Source organism: Lepidochelys olivacea (genome assembly GCF_965140295.1).
Source record: "Lepidochelys olivacea isolate rLepOli2 genome assembly, chromosome: 2".
Taxonomy (NCBI): Eukaryota; Metazoa; Chordata; order Testudines; family Cheloniidae; genus Lepidochelys; species Lepidochelys olivacea.
In genome coordinates, this window is record NC_140412.1 from 7292651 (window position 1) to 7306310 (window position 13660).

At 44.5% G+C, this 13660-nt stretch overlaps 1 protein-coding gene across 3 annotated transcripts in view; it reads left to right on the top strand.

Annotated features, from left to right (window-relative positions):
- Positions 1-13660, top strand: part of LOC311516100 (t-SNARE domain-containing protein 1-like) — a 698551-nt gene that overhangs the window by 221016 nt on the left and 463875 nt on the right. The window lies entirely within an intron of this gene.

Consider the following 13660-nt stretch of genomic DNA (forward strand, 5'->3'; position numbering starts at 1 on the left):
GCTGCTGTTTGGGGTGAAGCTTGGGCTCTGAAGCTGAGCCGTGCTAGCCTGAGTCTGTCGACCCAGGCGGGGAGGCTTGTTCCTGCAGACTCCAAAATGCTGTGTAGACTTACCCGACGTGTGACTTGCCCAGTGTCCTAGAGGGAAACAGTAACGGATTGAGGAATAGAATCCATGAGTCCCGATGCTACTCAGCTCTAAACGCTAGATAACATTCCCATACCTACTAGCGCTCACTGTTCCTAAAGGTTGCATCTAGATGACAAGGGGATTGCTGTGCTAGAAATATGTGCACAGACGTAAAAGTAGATAAAGGAGAGAGAAAAAAAAAAGCTGTGTTAAGAGGATTAAAAAATAATACAAACATATTTTTGTACGGAGGTCAGCAAATGTGGCTCTGGATTCACACAGGGAGCAATTCTGTTGTGTAAGAACCACACTGAATGAGACCATTAACAGAGTCACTTCATTAAGTTTCAGAAAATTTCCAAATTTTTGGGAAGCAATTGAAGGTGACATTCTGAATAAAATAAGACTGAATGAACGCTTTACTCTCTCCCTCCCCTCCTACCTCCCCCATCTTATATTTGCTACTGTCAAAAGGGCACAAATCACAGATTCGTAAAGATACATTCATTCCAAAACACAGTAGAGAAGGATTTTGTCTTTATGACAAAACACAGCAGGAAGATTTTATCTTTAAAATCAGATACAGCTGTCAGTGCTTCAGGTTTATTTAATGTAATGGAACATTGAAATGGATAGGGAAGGATAAAATACGTTTGGCTACTTTAATGGACTTCTGAACACTGGCTGGCTGGTAGGGCTAGTGCAGTGCTTTTCAGACTATTTATATGCAGCCTACAAAGTGTTAGCTGGACACAGTGCCCCCACCTAACCCCCCCACAAACCCGTATGCTCAGCACCCTCTGCCCAGAGACCCCTCCACGGATTGGGGCCAGGAGTGGAAAGCTGGGCGTGGGGCAGGGACCCCGACCCCTGTCGTGTGGGCCCGGGGGGCGTCCAGGACCCTGTTGTGCGGGGCTGGGCAGCAGCCGGATAGCCGGACCCTGAGCCCCGCTGTGCGGGCACAGCAGCTGGGAGCCCGCCCCGCAGCAGGGCAGCCAGGAGCTGGCAGCCCAGAGCCCACCATGGCAGGGCAGCCGGGAGCCTGGAGCCCACGGCTGGTAGCACACAGCTGATTGGGCTGCATGCGGTTGAGAACCTCTGGGCTAGGGGTATGAAGCCAGCATCTAACAGCAGCAGAGTAGCTAAAAATCTAATTTTCATTTGGTAAAAGAATGAGTTTTTCAAATACTAACTTGAATTTTTTGTTTACTTGTTGCTCTTTCTTTACTTTCGTCCCTTCTATAGTCTTCAATTGCTGGCTCTTTTGTACTTGTTCCTTTTGTTTCCTAATTAGTGGAATTTCAGAATTTTCATAAATATTTATTACTCTTTAAAAAAAAAAATTGACACTCAAAATTCTCATCTGTGCTGCAAAAAGACAAGCCGAGAAAACTTGAGTGTTTTCTCTGAGAAAAACACACAATCAGACACGCAGTTAATAAGCCAATCGTCTGTACTATATTTGCAATATACACCGCATTCTGATAGGTTGAACTTCCACAAGTCAAGACAGCTGAAATGCTTTGGCCTAGCTGTACTCCGTCCTCCGTATTTGCAGTTTGACTTATGGGACAATGGGACTTAAGCTCTGAAATCACCAAGAGGCTTGGAAAATTCCACCATTAAGTGCCTAAAGATGGATATAGGAGTCTAATTTTTCTTTTTTTTTTTTTAAATACACAGGGCGAAATATGAAGTCTGAATAACTTTGTTAATGTATTGGAACTTTCTTCGTTGTTAACACTGAAGCAGTTTTTGTTCTGAAGCGACAAAGACTCTTTATGCCGCTGAGAGAAACATTATTTAATAAAAATATAGTTTCAACCTCTGATGCTGTAAATACTTAGACACGTGCTTGATTTTAAGCATGAGTCGTCTCACTGGGGTCAATGGAACTGTCAAGGGGAATAAAACTATGAACATACCTCAGTGTTTGCAGCACAAGGGCCTTAATTTTCAAAAGTTTGTGTTTTTGCCTGTGGTTATTTTGTAAAGCTCACACAAGATACCTCACTATTGATGATATTTAAAACAAGCAAGTAAACGTTGATAATGTAGTTCAGTATACATTCCAATCTGAGGTTTCCATAACACAGTTTTTCAAATTAGTTCTACAGAGCCTCAAACAAATTTTAATAACAAGGATTTTTTTTTAAAAAAAATCAAGTGTTTTAAATCAAATTACTTAAATCTTTGTGATTTTAAATTGCCCCGCCCTGAATGACAGTATGCCAAAATGATAGGTATTTCTTTGCAGGATGCATAAATGAAGTTAAGATGAGTTTTTTTAATTATCCACAGCAGTGGTTCACAAACTTGGTTTGTGGCTTGTTCAGGGTAAGCCCCTGCCAGGCTGCGAGACGCTTTGTTTAGAATCATAGAATATCAAGGTTGGAAGGGAAGGGACCTCTGGAGGTCATCTAGTCCAACCCCCTGCTCAAAGCAGGACCAATCTCCAATTTTTGGCCCAGATCCCTAAATGGCCCCCTCAAGATTGAACTCACAACCCTGGGTTTAGCAGGCCAATGCTCAAACCACTGAGCTATCCCTCCCTTGGAGCTTCTGCAGGTATGGCCATTTGCAGCTCCCAGTGGCCACGGTTCGCCGTTCCCGGCCAATGGGAGTTGCGGGAATTGGCAAGGGCCAGGCCACCGGTTCCTGCAGCTCCCATTGGCCAGGAACGGCGAACCATGGCCACTGGCAGCTGCGAGTGGCTCTACCTGTGGACGCTCCAGGTGAAGAAAGTGTCTCGCAGCCCGCCAGGGGCTAACCCAGAACAAGCCGCAAACCAAGTTTGGGAACCTCTGATCCACAGTGACAAATTATTTTTTTTATTTTAAAAGTAAAGCAACAGCTGCCCAAGTTGCCACCATGTATTGCTTAGAGTGCAATTGAAAATGAAATATGTGCCCGTGATATATTTATTGTTCATATTTCAGTAACACCAAGAGCCCTAATCATGGTGCAGGTCCCCATTGTACAAACACAAGGTAATAGACAGTCCCTGCCCCAAGGAGCTGACAATCTAAATATATATATGATTTTGACTGCCATTGTTCTTTGAAGACGGTGATGGATTTACACATTTTTCTGAAAATAAAGGAAGGACTAGACTGCTTATTCTCTGGGATTTAAAGTAAGAGGGGATGGGGCAGATGCTAGCTCCCTTTGCTGTGCTTAAAGCAGAAGGAGAGTTCTGCTTCTTCCCTGGCTTGGCAAAAGCAGTGCTCCTCCACAACTCGCCCCTCTTTGAATCATAGAATCATAGAATATCAGGGTTGGAAGGGACCCCAGAAGGTCATCTAGTCCAACCCCCTGCTCAAAGCAGGACCAATTCCCAGTTAAATCATGGCTGGTGTGAGGAGTGCTACTTCTCCTGTTTTGATCTGCATTAATGGCTGTGACTGTCCACATGTGACCGGGGCTTAGTTGAGCTTATATGGACCTGAAGAATTCAGATAAAGGGCATAGAGATATGCCCCATGGTCTATGTGTACAAATCTTGGTGTGGTTTGTACATGCTTGGTTGGGAACACTTCAATATCCAGCCTTTCAAGGAGCCAGCCTTAACATGGTGAAGTTCCATGCTCGAGCCTACGACTACTGCAGATGTGCCTTCCTCCACCCATGGGGATGCCTTTGTATCTTCCGCTGCTGGAATTGCGCCTCATATCGATGGAGAGCTCAAGGATTATACTCCGGGGTATCCCATGCTAAGAAGAGAAGGCCCAATTTTTGACCGCAAGAGACCGAGACTTCTGTGCCGTCAGCTGCTCTTTCGGGCCAGGATCTTGAAAGCAGGTCCAATGACGCAATTCAGGTCCCAGAACTGGGAAGTCGCAGCAATGTGAGGTAGCCCCAGGAGGAATTACCCAGGGTTCCAGGTGGGCTCACGCAGTCCACAGTGAAGGTTGTGTTGCTACAGTTTCACTGTTCTGGGACCCAAGCTAGCTAGATTAAAGCTCGCTCAGGTATTCCTACAGGAGGTACAGTCCTAATACCCAAAGTGGCATTAGCTAGTTGTGGTTGGGCCACTTGCACTCATCATCTGTTGGAAACGTTTCTGTTTGTCAGGGTTGTTTGCCCTTCTCTTCTGTTTTCCCATGCTTGCTCTTTTCAGTTTCTGTCCTTCTCTCCCTTGCTTTTCTTGGCCGGCTTTCCTCAAGTGCAGGAAGTGACATTGGTTTATGGACCTGCATAAATGCTTTCATAGTTTGGTACCAGCATATTTACATTCGCTTTTTCCTTGGTGCATGCTGCAACTATGCCCTACACTCATACCGACTGCTCATCTCAAAGTGCCTAGAGCAAATGCTGACTATTGGAAGACTGCATCCCATAGGGGAGGGGTCTGCAGCCCCAGACAACTGGAAGAACTGCTTCCTTCATTGAAACAGGCGCGCGCATTGTTTGGGTTTAGGAAAACTTCTTAATGCGTTCTGATCTGAAATGGGGAACATTACCCGGAGGCTCAGATGGATTGTCCTGCGTTATACCGCATGTAAGAATATACGATTGCCCTCCCTTGAAAGCCTGGCCAAAATGCATTTTGCACGGATATCCACGTGAGCAACTTTTTCAGTGCAGTAACTCGATTTCCCCTCAGCTGCTGACAGAAGGATGTACGTGGAGACATTTCCCTTGAATGTGGTTGGATTAATTATTGTTTATAAAGTGCTATAGAAGTGCTAATATTGATGGTCATTATGTGAGGCAAACCTGCGGCCTGACCAGGGCTGCAGCAACTCAGTTGCGGTGACTCATGCCTCCAGCAGAGCCTGCAGTGACCCAGCCCCCAGGCTGCAGCAGCCTGTCCTTGATCATGGCCCTGGTCAGAGGACCCCCCCAGGCACAGATATTTCACTGACGCCACCTGGGCTTCAGGTTACTGTGTGCAACAGCACTACCAGGAACCCTCCTGCTGCCTCGCAGTGTAACAGATTCCCCAGGCTTCCAGTCTGCCCTTGATCTGGCTCCTGTTCCTGTCTCAGCCTTACCCGAGCCTTGTTCCAGCCCACTCCAGGCTTGTCCGTGCCCTACCCTGACCTTGCTCCAGCCTTGTAACTGACCCACTCCAGCCCTGCATCCCTCCATGACTCCCAGACATTCAGACTGATTCCAACCCAGTTTTGACCTTTGGCATGCATCAAGACTCCAACTCTGATACTGATTTGGTTTGTCTGTACACTGTGACCTTGGTTCTGACCCATGGCCTGTCCCCGGGCCTGGTTTCAGCAGGGCCTTTGGCCCGGTCCTGACCCTACCTCTGGCTTCGACCACTGCTCCAACCCACCAGGCTTGACTGCCTGGATCCAGAGCCTGACACATCGGACAGCCTCCTCTCATGTGATGTTGGCTTGTGCTGCAGGCATGATTCACTGGTGATTAAAGCATGCGAGTGGGAGTCAGTTGACCTGGGTCCTGTTCTGGGCTGTGCAACTGACTCGCTCTGTGCCCTTGAGTAAATCACATATCCTCTCTGCCCCTTGATTTTATCTGTCTGAAAGATGGAGATATCACCTTGCAACGAGTTAGTTTGTTACTGGCCTGTGAAATGGTGTGCGTGGAGTTAAGACAAAAAGTTGACTAGAAGGCTAACATAAGGGCTAGGAGATCGTATGACAACTTGTCTCATATTTATTTCCTGTTCTGGAAATGAATATTAATTTGCTAGAGATTTTTTTGTACTAGTTAATCTGCAGTCAAATAGCCATTGTGGAAGATCTCATAAACTAAGTAGTGATTGGATGGGTAACCTCAGAGGAAACCCATGTATTGCAAGAAAGGGAAACCTGGGATTGAGTAGGCAGCACTCTTTTCTCTGAATTAATACTGGGTTAGTGTCCCAGCCTGGTGTTATGGGTTATAGTCATACTAGTCCCCAGGGGGTTTGAAACAGAGAAACTGACCCCAATTTGTTACATGGTGGCGGTGTATTCCAACATGGGTAAACCTCTAAAGGAAGGTCTTCGCTACCCGCCGGATCGCTCTCCCTGCCACAGCCCCGGGGCCGGAGGAGCTCCGTGACCCTGATGATTTTTGTGGGGGTGCGTGCGCCCCTGCTTGCCCCCCTTGTGCGTGCCCCTGCATGGTTTCCATGGTTTCCATCATCAGCAACCCCACTATAAAAATTGTTCCAGCACCCAGTATATAGTTATACTTTTTTACTCGGGCTGTCGATTAATTGCAGTTAGCTCCTGTAATTAACTCAAAAAAATGAATCACGATTGTGACCAGGTCCCAGCGGTGCCAGTTGTGGTCACTCAGTTAGGGTGAACTGCAGAGAATGGGGTAAACAGTCCCCAAAAAGCTGGTGAATATTCCAATATTTAGATTTACCAAGCCAGAATAAAACGGCTTTTTATTACCTTACTGATTACTCAGAAGTCCAAACAACACAGTTCCCTTAAAGTGATCCAGCCTCAGGCCTCCATTCAGGTACCTAAGTCAAATATGACGATTTCTGAAAATCTTATTTCATCCTATAAAAGAAAAGTTTCTACCAATCCCAAAGGATCGGATACGTCACCTCCCCGGTTATTGAATATTCCAGACCTTACCCAAATACGTGCTACGGCCAATTATTCTTAACTAAACTAAAATTTATTAAAAAACACGAGAGAGAGAGAGTATGGTTAAAAGATCAATATACAGACAGACATGAGTTGAATCCATTGAGGTTCAAATTCATAGCAGAGATGGTGAGCTTTGTAGTTGCAAAGAGTTCTTTCAGAAATAGTTCACAGGTTATAGTCCAATGTCCAAATACCATATTCAGGGCATACCAGCATAACTGGGACCTCAGTGTTGCTACTCAAACTTCCCCTGATGAAGCTTAAGCAGATACTTGATAACAGAATCAGGACCCAAGGATCGTTTATACAATTTCATGTCCTCTTTGACAAGTTGGAGTTCAAAAAGTAATTAATGTGACTTTGAAGGAGGTCCATCGCCCTACTTAGCTATAGAATTAACATCAGGCAATGTTAATTCCTCCACCAGTCACAGTACGTTTCAAAGAATACCAAGATAGCCCGTGTTTACAATTCATTTAAATGATAGAATGTTCTTTTGACCTCTGAATTATCAGAATACAGCACAGACAGGGATTGTTGATTACATTGTCGACCCTACTCATACATATGTAAATACACAAAACCACAACCATTATCTCCCCACATGTCTTTTGAGGGTTATTTATTTTGCAGGATGTTTAACCCTTTCTAGCCATGCGTCACAGGGGTTTAAAAAAATTATCGTGATTAATCACAGTTTTAATTGCACTGTTAAACAATAGAATGCCAATTGAAATGTATTGAATATTTTGGATGTTTTTCTACATTTTCATATATATTGATTTCAATTACAACACAGAATACAAAGTGTATATTATTTTTATTACAAATATTTGCACTGTAAAAATGATAAACAAAAGAAATATTTTTCAGTTCATCTCATGAAAGTACTGTAGTGCAATCTCTTTCTTGTGAAAGTGGAATTTACAAATGTAGATTTTTTTTTGTTACATAACTGCACTCAGAACCAAAACAATGTAAAACTTCAGAGCCTCCAAGTCCACTCAGTCCTACGTCTCGTTCAGTCAATTGCTAAGACAAACAAGTTTGTTTACATTTACAGGAGATAATGTGGACCACTTCTTATTTACAGTGTCACCAGAAAGTGAGAACAGGTGTTCTCACGGCACTGTTGTAGCTGCATCACAAGTTATTTACATGCCAGAAATGCTAAACATTCATATGCCCCTTCATGCTTTGCCCACCATTCCAGAGGACATGCTTCCATGCTAATGGCGCTCATTAAAAAAAATGTGTTCATTAAATTTGTGACTGAACTCCATGGTGGAGAATTGTATGTCTCCAGCTCTATTGTACCCGCATTCTGCCATATATTTCATGTTATAGCAGTCTCGGATGATGACTCAGCACGTGTTCATTTTAAGAACACTTTCACTGCAGATTTGACAAAACACGAAGAAAGTACCAATGTGAAATTTGTAAAGATAGCTACAGCACTCAATGCAAGGTTTAAGAATCTGAAGTGCCTTCCAAAATCTGAGAGGCATGAGGTGTGGACCATGCTGTCAGAAGTCTTAAAAGAGCAACACTCTGATGTGGAAACTAGAGAACCTGAACCATCAAAAATAAAAACAACCTTCTGCTGGTGGCATCTGATTCAGATAATGAAAATGAATATGCGTAGGTCCGCACTGCTTTGGATTGTTATCGAGTGGAACCCGTCATCAGCATGGACGCATGTCCTCTGGAATGGTGGTTGAAGCATGAAGGGACATATGAATCTTTAGCACATCTGGCACGTAAATATCTTGCGACGCCAGCTACAACAGTGCCATGAGAATGCCTGTTCTCACTTTCAGGTGACATTTTAAACAAGAAGCGGGCAGCATTATCTCCTAAAATGTAAACAAACTTGTTTGTCTGAGCGGTTGGCTGAACAAGAAGTAGGACTTAGTGGACTTGCAGGCTCTAAAATTTTACATTGTTTTATTTTTGAATGCCATTTTTTGTACATAATTCTACATTTGCAAGTTCAACTTTCATGATAAAGAGATTGCACCACAGTTCTTGTATTAGGTGAATTGAAAAATACTATTTCTTTTGTTATTTTACAGTGCAAATACTTGTAATCAAAATAAATAAATAGTGAACACTGTACACTTTGTATTCCGTATTCTGTGTTGAAATTGAAATCGGTATCCACAGTTACATTTGATAGACTATAAATTATGTGTAGGTATGTATAAAAGACTTTCATGTTTTAGGGCATAACTGATACGGGTTAGAAATAAATATCCCTGTTAGGTAGGGTATTCTTTAACTGACAGTGGGAGTCCTTGCAGTGTCCAATGAGCCTGTGGAACTCATTGTCACAAGATATAAGCGAGGCCATGATTTTAGCAGGATTGAAACAGATTAGACATGAATATGAATAACAAAAATATCCAGAATATACATCCTTCTGCTTTGGGATATAAAACACCTTCTAACTATTGCAGTTATAAGGGATTGTTCCATGAGGGAAGATTGTCCCAGGGCTGCACACTTACAGAGTTTCTTGCACCTTCCTTCAGTCATATGGTGGTGGCCACTGTCAGGATACTGGACTTGTCTGATTCCTATACACCTATCTGCTTTGCCTCATGCAGGTGTTGTGTGGTGAAATAATGTTTTGTAAAACTACTTTGCGGTGCTCTGATGAAATGTGCTTTAGAAGGGCAGAGTACAGTTGTTATGATGCGAGAGTAAATATCCATAAAGCTGCATTTGTATAAATACAAACAGGGTAGGGATGGGGCAAATAAAATAAAAGAACACATCTGTTTTTATGAAAGTAGTTGCGATCTCATTGCAGGGCTTGTCAATGAATAATGAAGCAGGCTGCTGGGTTTCTTTTCCTTTGTGCCTTTAGCTGAGATTTATTTCCTGGAAGTTTACGAGGCCCACTGGCGCACTTACTGGGAGGTTTGTAGAGGGTTCTGCATTATTGCTGTGTGTGTAAAGAAAAAGAAATAGGGGGTTGCGGGGTGAGTGGCTAACCAAACCCCTTAGTACAAAGCGCTGTTATGTTATCTGCAGAGGTCCCCTGGAGGTGGAATTGATGTGGTTCCACCTCCCGAGGGCATTGTGCATTGGGGAGCTGCATGTGGGGTGCTCACCCCTCGCATATTGAGGAGCATGAGGACTCTGCAATAGCAGGGAGCAGGCCAGGATGTCTCTCCAGTCTTCCTTATTGGCCACTATTGGACAGAAATAGCCTCTGCGGAGCAGCTATTCTGGCACTTCACAGCTTGAGGCAGAATGTTTCTTTCGCCTACCCCACCCCAACCCTAAATTTGCATTGTGTCCAGCCTGCTACATAAGCTGTGTTCCCGGGTTTGACCCTTACTAAGGGGATGAGGGGATGGACACTCTTGGGATTAAGGCACAGGGCTGGTACAGAGGAGACCTGGGTTCATTCCTCAGATTCCCCGTGTGATGTTAGGCAAGTAACTTCCTCTCTTGTCACCTCAGTTCTCCATCTGTGAAATGGAGACGACACTTCCCTACCTATGTGGCAATAAATCAATTACTGGTTGTGAGACTCGTGCAAATAAGGTGAATGATGAACAGAGATATGGATGTGTCTTGATACATAGGTAGAAAGCAGACGAGTTCTCCATCTGCTTTTTTGTGACTCTGGTGAGAATCTGCTGTGTGTGGTTTCTGTTATCATACTTTCTTTTATGCCGTCTGCTAAACTTAAACCCAATAACTGCGGCTTCCGCCCCCACCCTCCATTTTGTGGTCTTAGCAAAGTCTGCTTGCCATGGCAGTTTATTATGCATGTCACTCTCGTGGTGCATCTTCGGGGCTGTTCGTGCAGCTTGATGTAAGTTTTGCCCAACTGGCTGTCGTTCTCGCATTCTAACTGTAATGTAGACAAAGGAAAAGTGGTTGGAGGAGGGTGTAAAGCTGGGGATGAGAGGCAGGCAAAGACATGGCCAAAATAACCGAATGGTGATGATGCTTTGTAGAACATCAGATCCTTTGCTCCTTCTGCGGCTTGTACTAAGTTTTGCCCAGGCAAACTCCTATGGCAGTTGGAGTATCTTCTTGGAAAGACTAAACCCAATGAGAGTTTGTCTGAGTAAAGCCCTCAGTGTATATCATTGCTTGCATGTACATTGATATAGCTTGATTTGCGATTTTGAAGTAAAGAACCGAGAGGTTGGTTGCGAATTACTTTAAATGTCCTGTCTTTAAAAAAAATCCCAAGAGCATGCTTCCCTCCCCCTGCACTCTCCTGTTTGCTTGTGTACTTGGAACAGGGGGAACAAGTAGATGTCTCCTTTCTTGGCCTTGTGGAGACAGTACTCTGTGTCTTGGGTTTGGGATACTTCATGAATGTTAAAGCTTCCTGTCACTTCAGCTGGGTGCAGTCATCTGAGTAGGTATTTTGCTTCTGCATGTTAAACAGCTGCCACATTTCCATGCCAGAGGTGGTTGTATTTCAATAGTGGGTGAAACCATTCCTGTGCAGAGCATATAGAGCCATATCCTACTCTTTTACACTGGTGTAAACCTGAAGTAATCCTATTTGTAATTTGAGGTGCATGTGTGAAGGGGGTGGTCTCAGATTTACACAATGTAACTGAGGGCAGGATCTGGCCCATAGGTTGGAGAGCCCTCTTGAGTGCTTTGGGATCTTTGGAGAAAGTAGCTGTTTGGATGCCAGTTGTTATCCTCTAAGAAGTGGCATTTGCAAACCACAGCTGCAAACCAGAGGGCTGGTTTTAGTAAACTGACTTTAGGATAGTTTGTTTGCTGCACGACATAGGCACCTGGGGACAATGGAGAGAATGAGACATTAAACCCAAGTCTTTGTCTAGACACACAGAATGAGTGAAACCTGCAGTGAAGAGTATGGACCATCTTCAATAGGTAACTCATAGACTTTGAGTGGTATTCACTTTGAGTGGTATTCCAAGGTATTCAGTTCAGTTCTGTTTGATCTTTAAAGAACCACATCCATGAGAGGCAGCATGTTTTTTTCTCTTGTCCTTGAATGGTCCCTTAGGCTAGATTTCACTCTGTACCCGGTGGATACAGGAATTCATGTGCTGCGGAAGAGTTGGTGCTTGTTGCAGCTTAGCAAAGGTGTATGATGCACTCCTACTTGTGATTGTCATGCCCAGGGATCAGCCATTGTGGGTGAAGGCCCAGGTGCCCTTTGAACAGATAGCAGGGGTTGTCTTCACGCTATCTCCAAAAGTATTTTTATTTGGGATACTACTTTGGATCCTTTTCGTGACGTGCCGTAGTGACCTGTAAATCCATCTCACCGGGGGGCAAGAAGCCTTTGAATGGGAAACGCCCATCTTCCCCTCCATAGATGGAGCGGGGGACGGAAACATGCACGCACCCGCTCTGTCTGGTGGTTATAGCACAGAGGTGTCAGCCCAGCTCTGATGCGGACTCCTGCTCTGGCCCGCTTTAAAAACTGTGCCTCTGTTTCCCCCGCTGTATTTAAGATGCTTTACTCGCAGTACATGGTGCTGTTCCATTTGAGATCTGTGTTGAGGTGGTTGTCCTTGCTCTGTGACAGTAACAAAATAAACTTTCATACTGTGGTGCCAGTTGATAGGAGAAAGCGTACCTGGTTCTGACTGGAGGAGTCTGGGAATTTTTCGGTGTCGGAGACAAAAGTGATGAGCAGGAATTGGGATGTAGCTGCCTGCTGCAGAGTTTTGGATCACTTTAATTCCACTGGCCCCAGACGTGATGCGTTGTCATAAACACCCTGCCTTAGATTATCCTTTGTGTGCTTAGCACTGCTCTCTTTGTCATCCTCTTGTGATTTGAAAGCGTCAGATATGGATACCTCTCTGTGGACAGAATCTATTACATGTCTCTGCCAAGCAGAACCATGTTGTCTGCTTTATTTCCCCTCCTGTCTCAAACATGCAATCTGTTCTTTGTCAGGGCTCAGCTAGACACATTGTTGAGCACCAGTGGGACTCCCTCTGCAAAGAGTGGGTCCTGTAGCTGCTTCTCTTCTTAGTTTCATTATCCATCTCAAATGGGTTTTTAATGTCTTAGCTGAATTTATGGTGCTGAGGACTTCATGCACCTTCAGTTTCTCCGGCAGCTTGGCAGGGAGAGTCTGACTGATGGGCTCCCAGGTTCTTCATGACCTAGAGGAGAACTAGCCTCCAGGGTTGCAAATGACACGGGATCTGTGTTTGCCATTAGCAGGTTCCTGCGGAGTGTGAGTGACAGAGCTTTCAGCTATACTTAATGAGTTGTAGTCCTAAGTTATAGTAATTACAGGTTCTTGCCACATGAATCAGTCAATAGAACAGGAACAGCAATTGCACATACAGTTCTGCCACTCTGTCCTATATTTTTCTTTCTGTCCACTTGTGAGCAGGTGCCTTTCCCGAGCTGCTGTGCAAACACCATCTATACACAATGTAAAATCCAAATCTTTACCCTTCATGGGGTTTGACTTCATTAACAAAGACATGAGCAGTAACACAACAGGATGTAACTCAAACCACCTCCACAGGCATGGCTGCTCCCAGGGATCCTTTCTCAGAACTGTTCAGCCCACACCCTAGGTCCTGTCCCTCAGAGAGCCACTCTCATTTCCCTGGGATTCAGGTGGGATAAAAAGCTACCTGCCTCAGTGAGTCTAATCCATTTAACCCTTTCTCCACAGGATTTACCTCATGCTCTCTGAGTGGAGCGTCTCAGGGAAACACTGCCAACTTGTTACAGCTAATCTGTCTTCTGCTGCCAGGCTCTAGGGTATTGCTCTCCTGTCTCCATTTCCCCAAAGAGTGGCTCCTAGAAATAGCACACGGATCGTAGGGGTAGGTGGCTTGTACAGGAGCCTGGGGACTGTTTGTGAGGGGCACACTCACTCATGTCAGTTTTAATAGTCAGATGAACATATGCTGTTTTTATTAGTCAGTAAATCTGTCAGGAGAAGAGTTGAGACATTCCAAAGT